Genomic DNA, 10,538 nt, shown 5'->3' with positions numbered 1-10,538 from the left:
ATAATCTGGTCTGACCTCCTGTAGATCACAATCCATGGAGGTTCTGCCACCTGTGCCAGGGGAAGGAGGTCTGCACTAAGGTGGGCTTGTGATTATTTCAGCCCTGCATAACTCCTGGAGCGGCTGCAGAATGACTCCAAGGTGGAGCCAGGATTAGAATGCAACAGTCACTAGCTCCCAGGCCCCTCCGCAAGTATCTCATGCTGCCAGTTAGAAGAGCTGGCTCCGCCGCAGGCAACAGGCTAGGAGGAAACGGACACCAGCCTTCACTGCACGCTGGGAGTCCAGCTGGCACCGCTCCCCCAAGAGTGAATCGGTCTGGGCTCCCCAAGAAGCCAGACTGTCCCTCAAGTCCCAAATGCCAACACTGGGAGGCTGTAGGGTAACAGCTCGTCTGGTTTCCTCTTCTGAGTGACATACAGAGTAAATGGCGAACATCAGAAATATCCACCTCCCGAACTTCCCTTTTAATGATCCAAGGGGATAGTGCTATTAAAAATAAGGATCATTCTAAAATTAAAATATCTTAATGTGAACTTTAAGTTCTGTCTTGTGTGTCTAGATAGGCATTGTAGGAGCTGCTTCGAAAGCCAGTTTTATTGTACCCAATAGCCTGCTGCGGCCCTGTACAGGGCCGGCTCCAGGCACCAGCTTGGCAAGCAGGTGCTTGGGGCGGCCACTCCAGAGAGGGGCGGCACGTCCAGCTATTTGGCGGCAATTCGGCGGACGGTCCCTCACTCCCGCTCGGAGCGAAGGACCTCCCGCCGAATTGCCGCCGCAGATCGCAATCGCGGCTTTCTTCTTCTTTTTTTTTTTGCGCCGCTTGGGGCGGCAAAAACCCTGGAGCCGGCCCTGGCCCTGTAGGAGCTAATTCGGTGTCTCGAGTGGGTGTGTTTGGATGATGATGACAACAAAGGCCGATGTAGCCGGCCTGAGTCAGTCAGACAGTGATCCCAGTCGGGATGGCTCAGAAGGTGCAATACTGTGAGGTGGCAGGGATGAAAGATCTGGCTATTGGCAGCCATAGGGAAGATGTGAATAAGAGCCCATTGGAGCACTGTTTGTGTTCATCACCATTGTTACTTTCAGTCCTTTGATGCCTTCTCCCACCTCAGGCCTAGTAACCTTCCCTGCGCCTCTCTTATGTCACTCTCCCCTGCTTGGGGAGCTGCAGTTCACGTGACGCGCTCCAAAGTCATCCAGGACTTGCCTTAGCCTGCAAATCCTTCTGGTGGAAGCCAAAGGCCCCCATCCTGTTCCCCACTGAAGCTGATAACAAAACTCCAGTGCTTCATTTTCCCAACTCCCATGCTGTTGCTCCCTACCAGGAACCAAATTACTCTGGCACCACAGGATCTAGCCTCCCTAGGTAGAGTTTCATTTAAACCGAATGGGCTGTTGTCCTAGTCTCCCTAATAGGATTTGCTTGTTGAGTGTGATGCAAAATAAAATCCGCATCCCAGCCAGGCTGACCCCGCATAGCGTACAAACATGGTTGGAATGATGCATTTTGAAGTGTTCAAGGTATTATTATCCCTTATGTGTATTACAGTATATTTAAGAAGTTCCAAATTGGGGCCCCTTTGTGCTAGTCACTGCAAACACGGAGCAAGAGACAGGCCCTGTCCCCAGGAATGTACACGAGAGATAAGTCATGCACACGCTGAGTAAATAGTCGGAATCACACAGTCAGCTGCAAGGCCCGTATAGAGTGCTAAGGCACAGATTATGAAACAGGTAGAAGTACTAATTGCACATGCTCACAAGATGTCATGTGGTTATGTATTTAGGCAACTTGACTATTTCATTTTTTAAAAAAACAATCCTATTTTGAGCACCAATGAAGACTAACTCCCTGAAAAGTTTGCTGGAGCTGAAATAGCGGAGCACTTCAACCCTGAAAAGTGAGCTTTTGTGATGGTGATGCATGTTGCGCCTTAAATCTGGGGATGGGGGCGGGGAATTACTATTATTCGTTTAAATGAATAAAAATGGCATGTGGGCTTTAATTGAATAGCTGCCATTGAATTTCTGCCCTGAGCACATGGAGAGGCCAAAAGTGGGAAATCTGATCTGTCTAATGTCTAATTTTAACTACATGTGCACCATTTAATATAGAAGCAGCTGGTGTTGTATAAATCTGTTGGCTTGTCAAGCAGCCCAAGTGCATCGCTAAATCAAACACGTTCATTTAAACCCAAAGCAATGCTTTCTTTTTAACGTATGCTTAACTGAATGTAAATCAGAGCAATAGCTTCATAATGACACGTGGAGCATGTGCAATACCCAGAGTGCTAGCATTTAATGCCATTTAATTAGAAAACGGACATGAGATATATATTTCCCTGCCCAATGATTAAATTACATGCTAGTACATACCTGTGTCTGTTTACAAGTGGTGAAAAACTTTTCTGGTCATACTCACTCTCCCTCGTGAAAAGGTTTCTACAGTAAAAATCTGAACCCACGCACTTTCGCTCAGGAAATTACTTTTAACAATGCAAATCACTCTGTGAAAGTTTTCAAATGACAGCCACTCATGATCTCAGACTGAACTTCTAGTAGTCTCTCAAGTTATTGGATGTCCTGCTAATTACTTAAGATAAATCTAGGAAGTGATCTCAGAGTGTGCTCCGATTTCTGGATTTTTGTCAGCTGATTCTCTAGATTCCTAGGTAGAAAAGCACTAAAAATACAGATGGGCTTGAACTTTCTGTCTGCCGGCGTGATTATTGAGAGAGCTCATCTACTAAATTCTGTTGACACGGTCTATAAACAAAATAACCCATAATTACAAGAGTACATCAGGAAGAGGAAAGGTATCGCAATCCAGTGTTTAGCCTAACCCTCCACTCCACTGTAAATATGAAATAGGTGAATTTGTCTGTTTCGGCCATAGTGAAAAAGAAGCATTTAAGAAGTTGGTTCTAAATTTTCATTTAAAAGCAAATCAGCAGGGTTGATTCAAACTCCAATCTGTGAGAAATAAAATGCCCACCGTGTCATCCTGTGTCAGCAACAGGTGCCTATTCCTTGATGTCTAACAACAACGGAATGGCTTGGTTTGATAACTATCCCTTCTTAGGCATGATGGAACCTAACAATCTACTGAGCATGATGGCTCAATCCAGCAGTTGAGTGCACCCAGTTTCCCTTGACTTTGGGGAGCTATGTGCCGAACGAGAATGGCAGCTTTACTCCAGGAAAAATCTCCCAGAGAAGATCATGAGCTGTAATGATGGCTGAACCTAAACTTTTAAAATGGGGGAAATAATTGTTAGGAGAATAATAATAATAATTTAAAAATCACCTATTCTAAAGCTCTAAGAATAATTCTTTGGGCTTTCTTAGGCCCAAATTCTCAAAGTTATTTAGGCACCAGATCTGCAAAGGGGTGTAGGTGCCTAACTCCCACGGGTTTCAATGGGAGTTAGGCACTTAGAGGAGCTGGGCATTAGTGCCTTCAAGCTAAAGGTCTCAGCACTCTTTTTACTAACATTTTTATTATTTGTTTTACCATAGTGTCTAGGAGCCTCAGTCCTGGACCAGGAACTGCCTTGTGCTAGGCACTATACAGAACAAAAAGAGCTTACAGTCTAAGACAAGAGACAACAGGGGACTACGGACAGGGGAGCAGAAGGAAACAGTGAGACCCCATTGGTCAGCATGATTGGTGAGGATCTCAGCACAGCCGCAGGCTGACAGTAGTCATGTTTTTGGTAGGCATCATGGCAAAGGAGGGATATGACGGCGGATAATAAGGAGCTTTGTGGATGTTATGGGGAGCTCTTCCAAAGCATGAGGGGCAGCATGGGCAGTTTTACAGACTTAAGCCTCACAACTACTCCCCATGTTAGGTAGGTATTGTTATCTCCATTTCACAGATCGGGTAATGGAGACAGACGGTTACATGATATTATTTCGGTACTGGTAAGGGGGGAGGGTCCTTTAATAACCCAAATGGCCCCCTTCAGTGCAAGGCAGTGGACCCCCAGGCCCTGTAGCTCTCTGAAAACAATCTTCATGTTTGCGTTAGAGAGCTGATGAGTTAACTAGCTTAAAATTACAGGGATTTAAAACAAATTGAGACTGCACTTTTTAATTAAAATGTCTTTATAGGCTCTTTTTCAATGGGCCAAGTTCATGTCTAGTGCAACTCCTGCAGCCAGTGGAGTTCTACCAGGCATGAACTGGCCCCTGCAGCTTTGAAACACCAGCCAGGGAATTTATGTAAGAGCCAGGGCAATTCAGAGGTCACATTTTCGCTAGCAGAGGGCTTTCATCTCGTTCCAATTAATACAACAGAAACTTGGAGAAAGAAGAAAAGATGTATGTGAGGGCTATAAAGTTCAGTGTTTCCTAGTTCATAATAACTAAATAAGTAGGGGGAAATCCTGAAAATCAGGCATAATTCACTGTGGCTTTAGCTTCTATGTCAAGAATGGGAAAAGATTTAAAAACAATAATGAACCTACATTTTGGCTGTAAAATGAAGAGGGCACCTTTCAAAGGGCCAGCCCTGCCTTCAGCTACCCAACACCCTTGGGCTTCTAAGGACAAGAATTTGTCCTCAAATTATTTTTCTTTAATTTGAGGTTGGGGGACCTAGTCGAGATCCCACAGGGATTAATGGGAGTCGGACTATTGATTTCAATAGGCTTTCGAGCAGGCCTCCACATTTACTGTGGTGGGGGTGCGGGTGGAGGGAGAGCAGTGACACTCAAAGCACCCCTGGCACCTGGGGCTTTGCTGAACTGCAATTTGACTCCTGGTCTTGGCTGCTTCCCCAGGCACTCAGGGAGCCTCTTCCCAATTCCCGGTGCTGAGGAGGGAGCCTCTTCCTCCTGCTGCCACGGAATACAAAAGTGCCTTTGGCCCTCAAAAATCTTGATCTGCTAATTAGCCAAGTCTTGCAAAAGCAGGCTGTGGGGCCTGGCTCCCACCCCAGAACCCAGCTGAGCAACAACAAAGGACAAATCCATCCTGGTCCAGAGGCCGTCTACCACCTGTCTTGACCGCTTGTCTTGTATCCACAGAAAGGAGGAGTTCTTGTGGCACCTTAAAGACTAACAAATGTATTTGAGCATAATATATTAGGGATAGCTCAGTAGTTTGAGCATTGGCCTGTTAAACCCAGGGTTGTGAGTTCAGCCCTTTAGGGGGCCACTTAGGGATTTGGGGCAAAATCAGTACTTGGTCCTGCTAGTGAAGGCAGGGGGCTGGACTCGATGACCTTTCAAGGTCCCTTCCGTTCTAGGAGATAGGATAGGATAAGCTTTCGTGGGCTACCGCCCATTTCATCAGATGCCTAGGTATTTAAACACTCAGATGTTAAGCACCTAACTCACATGATAGGTGCCTTTTTACCTTTGAGATATGGGCATTCTGAGGGTCCCAAGAGGCTGTCTAAATGAGGCGTTGCTACGGCAACCATCACCGCAATCTCTGCTCCCTCAGGTGAGAGAAGAGATGTGTTGCAGGTGGGGAACTCACTGTCTCCCAGACATCTTGCCCCTTACTGCCGCACTGTACAGCTGGGTTACATCTAGGCTGCCAGAGCAGGCTGCCCCCGTCTCTATATTCCTCTATTTGCATGACGGAAGAATCCCATGCACTGTTACAGACTAGGGACCGAATGGCTAGGCAGCAGTTCTGCAGAAAAGGACCTAGGGGTTACAGTGGATGAGAAGCTGAATATGAGTCGACAGTGTGCCCTTGTTGCCAAGAAGGCTAATGGCATTTTGGGCTGTATAAGTAGGGGCATTGCCAGCAGATCGAGGGACGTGATCATTCCCCTCTATTCGGCACTGGTGAGGCCTCATCTGGAGTACTGTGTCCAGTTTTGGGCCCCGCACTACAAGAAGGATGTGGAAAAATTGGAAAGAGTCCAGCGGAGGGCAACAAAAATGCTTAGGGGACTGGAGCACATGACTTATGAGGAGAGGCTGAGGGAATTGGGATTGTTTAGCCTGCAGAAGAGAAGAATGAGGGGGGATTTGATAGCTGCTTTCAGCTATCTGAAAGGTGGTTCTAAAGAGGATGGATCTAGACTGTTCTCAGTGGTACCAGATGACAGAACAAGGAGTAATGGTCTCAAGTTGCAGTGAGTGAGGTTTAGGTTGGATATTGGGAAAAACTTTTTCACTAGGAGGGTGGTGAAGCACTGAAATGGGTTACCCAGGGAGGTGGTGGAATCTCCTTCCTCACCTCTCTGAGCCACCAGTTGAATTCTGGGCTCCTACTACCAGCAGCTTGAATTAGCACTGAGACTTGCAAGGGCAAGATTCCTCCAGACACACCCACTTCTCCCTCAGGACTGGGGCCTGCCTAGGACAGTCGGACTAACTTTCTAATGTACGAATCCCTGCTTGTGAGTGATGGCAGGAATGTCAGCTGTATGGGAATAAATTGAAGCACTTTATTCTCCGGGCTGTATGAAAATCCACAGAGCAATGCCGTTTACTGGAATGAAACCGGTCTCCGATGTGGGCTGGTGAGATAGAGCGGCGGCCAAAATATAGTTGCTTATAGTTTACCGCCTTAGTCCTGTCAGAGTGCTGGAAAGATGCCAGCTCAGGTTAACCATTAAGCATGACACCGTAAATCTGTGTAGGCGCAAGAGAGATAAGAGAGCAGCAAGGCAAAGGCTCATTAAGCGGGACACACTCTCTGGAATGCTAAGAATTCCAATCTTGGTATTTATATAGCATTTAAAGAAAATGTGAGCTGCTCCTCCTCCCTTAACACCGAAGAATGTAGAAGATAGCTGGGATTTGTTGGAGCCAGCTGGACAGTTTACTGACCAAGCTATCTCAGATCCATCTTCTTCATTCTGTCAGTGACAGAATAACAGTGTGAAGTTGCAATACCCTGTCGCATAATATTCTTAGATCAGAAGTATCAAGAATTCCGGTACGGATATGTATTTTTCCTGTATTAAATAGCTTGCTTAAACGACGGTTGTACTGATCAGCAGCCGGAGCCATCTCACTTTTGTGATTGCTTGCCCAGTGCCCAAGTTACCTTGATTCTAATAATAATAATAAAAATGCACCAAAAGACAATTAGTCTGGAACCATTTATATACAGAAGGGATGGGGAATGCAACAGCTCCCAATAGAGTTGCTTGGTCAAATGAGTCACTCCAAAATGTCAGTAAAGCATCAGATTGTGTCCTCCCTCAGCACAATATAGGTGGGAGGAGCAAGATTAAGTAGGAAAATAAATGAATTAATGCTCAAGATTTGCCATCTTGTCATGCTATGGGTGAAACCGGGCTGAGTAGATGCACAGGAAGCAGGAGACATGGCCTCCCAACAGGCAGCCTGAGGTAGATGGAGAAATCATTCTGGCTTCTACTTCTCGAGGGGCCCCAGCGAGCTGACATTTCTTTCCTGTGTGTCTCTGACCCAAACCCTCTCCCCCACTGGGCGTAAAGGGAATTCAGCAGGACTCCTCAAGAACTAATGCTAAAACACTCAGGGTGAGTTTTCATGGGACTCTTCCCCAGATTTGCCATACAGAGCAGCTACCAGGCTGGCCGTCCACCCCTCTGTCTGGACACACTTCCTCCTAACCCCTCAGAGCCCTTGCAGCATAACATACACAAGTGGCAGGGTCAGTGGAAGTATGAAATAAATGTCCCAATAGCCAACGTGCGCTGGCAAATCTGTACACACACGATACAATATGGACATGTCTGACTCGCGCATCCCCACAGCTGGGAGGAGCGCTCTGGATGTGGGTAAGTGAGATGGTCAGATTCAGTTTCTCAAGTGAAGAGTGATTCACGGGCTCAAACAAACAGAAGTGCATGAATTAAAATGACAAACACCTGGGCCCTACTTAGAAGCTCATTGCTGTGGGTTACTTAGGCGCCTATGGACGCAGCACTAGATCCAGGATCTGTACTGCATGCTCATTTGTCTCCAGCATTGCTACAGCTTGCACTTCCACCGTCCTCTGCATACCCCTTTCCACAGCCCCGCCTCTTATTCTTCAGGGCAGACCTTGGCCTTGCACCGGTGGAACCTTCCCTCTAGCTCCTCCCCTTCCTAATCTCAATATAAGGCAGAGTAGAAAGCTTTGTTGCACCCTGTATTGAAGCGGCAGTGTCCAAGCTGTCGTCCAGAGGACATCTCTGTACAGGTGAGTACCAGTCTAGTACAACCCTGCAGCCTGGTTTATATGAAGCCAGGTGCCTTTTTCCATATGGTTGGGAGCAACAGAACAAAATTTTAATTCTCTCCCAGCACCTTGAAACCTCCCTGGTTCGTTCTTAAGCCCCCATACAAGGCACCATAGCAGTTCCCATAAAAACAAAGTCCGTATCCCTACCTTGTAAGGCCAAGCAAGCCCTGAGAGGAAGCCAAGTGTGGCCTCAGTGTTCATTGTACGACGCTGTCCCCCACAGCTACTGGGGATGTCAGTAGTCCAGAGTGACTCTCTTTCAGGTGCTGCTGTTGTATTGGTTCCCCTTGTAGCAGCTTTTGCTCCTTGTCTGCATTGCATGCCGTAGGGGTTATCTAGCCCAAAGAGACACATTTGCTTGGCTGTATGCAGGGGAGACACATACCTGTAACTCATAGTTTCATGAATGGCATGCCTTTGCGCTTCTTCCCATTTCATTGGCCATTGACAGTTTGGGGGCCCATAGACCCCTAGTTATGAAAGGATTTTTGTGTGTAAATCAAATTCTGCAGAACTTCAAGCAGGCAGCTGCATCAGCCTGACCACCACGTAGCTGACCTAAGTGGTTCACAGGTGTAATCTTATTAAGGGCCATATCCTTCCTTCATGCATTATTCCCATTGAGACTGACTCCTTTTGAGGTGTATTGGAAACTGTTAAAATGATAAGCTATCACTTAAAAATAAAACAAGGGTTTCTTGGTCATGCTTGCAGGCTGTGGGCACAGTAGGGTAGTGTGTGATCTGGGTGTTGTGCAGTCAGTCTGCAGAGAGCCAGTCTAGAGCACAATGGAGTAGGTTGTATGGCTCTACTTTAGGGAGCAGCCTGCTTTGTCTCTCTCTGGTTTTGGTTCTTGTGTGTTAGGGTTCTGAATTGTAAGGAAAAAATAGTTTTTACATTGCAACTTTTCAGAATGAGTATTATGTGTTTTTTTTATCTAACTCCCCTCTTTGTAGGTCATGAACATAACTCTCTTATCTGTCTATTTCTAATGCACTCATCTCTGTAGTAGCTAGGTGCCATTATAGTTTGAACCCGAGCGGCTTTCTCTTCTCTTCCCTGCGTCAGGTCCTATTCCCATGGATTGCTTGGGGCAACTCACCTGACTACTGAAAGTTATGCTAAAAGATCATGGGGAAATTACACTGTTCTGAATGGGCAGTAGAATATGCATTGAGGATACCCTTAGGTATCCTGGACCAAGACTTCAGAACATGCAAAGTAGCGAGAGCTCCCAAAGGATCCATTCCAGGTTTTATGCAGTCGTCTCCCAAAGGGAGATGAAAACTCAGTGGTTTGGGGCATTTAAAATTAGACTGTGCTAAACACTAGAAAATGTGCAGGAAGGGAAGAACCCTTTATGGGCAAGGAGATGGGTGATAGAATAGGGCTTTGCCATTTCTTCTATGATCCTTAACTTTAGGGTGTAAAGGGGCGGTCCTGATCCGACACAGGTATAACTAGTGGATCTCTGTCTTCTTTGACTTTCTTACTTACCTATGTGTCGGGAATAGGTATGTTATAAACAACTACTGAAATGTCTAGTTCGGAGCAAAGGGTGTTTACTGTAAGGAAGGGGTTAAAAGGAAGGTATTATGTTCCCTTTTGCATTACAGTTCTTCATGCCGCTGGCATGTCTGCCTCCTGCAGTCTGTCACCCCGCTGTCCCATTGGCTCAGACTCAGCAATGACGATGCATGGTGAGTTAGTGATTCCCTGTCTTCGCAGAGATGTAGCTGGATGGACCACTCCAAGGGCCAATTAGGTGGTTATGGAAGTGGGCGGTACAGTCCCAGTTCCACGTTGGCTATAAAGTAGTCAGAAAACAGATGATGTTCTGTAACTTGCACCAAAACACCAGGGGTGCAAAATGAGTGTAACTTGCACTGGTTTGGGATTCTGTGGCCATTAAACTCTGTCTATGGGAGCGATGGTTGCTTACACCAGGCCTGACTTTGTCACTGGCAGTTTGATCTTAAAAGTGTGTGTGTGTGTGTGTGTGTGTGTGTGCGCGCGCATGCACCTTAGCCCTGGTCTATACTGGGGGAGGGGGAGAAGGATCGATCTAAGTTACGCAACTTCAGCTACATGAATAACGTAGCTGAAGTCGACCTACTTAGATCGACTTACCGCGGTGTCTTCACCACGGTGAGTCGACTGCTGCTGCTCCCCCGTCGACTCTGCCTGCGCCTCTCACGGCGACAGAGTACAGGAGTCGATGGGAGAGCGCTCGGGGCTCGATTATCGCGTCTAGACTAGACGCAGTAAATCGATCCCCGCTGGATCGATCGCTGCCTTCCGATCTGGTGGGTAGTGTGGACGTACCCTTACACTCTTCCCTTAGTTGC

The sequence above is a fragment of the Chrysemys picta genome, chromosome 8, assembly GCF_011386835.1.
Source record: "Chrysemys picta bellii isolate R12L10 chromosome 8, ASM1138683v2, whole genome shotgun sequence".
Lineage (NCBI taxonomy): Eukaryota > Metazoa > Chordata > Testudines > Emydidae > Chrysemys > Chrysemys picta.
The sequence above is the reverse complement of the archived record's forward strand: the minus strand, read 5'-3'. Positions refer to the sequence as shown.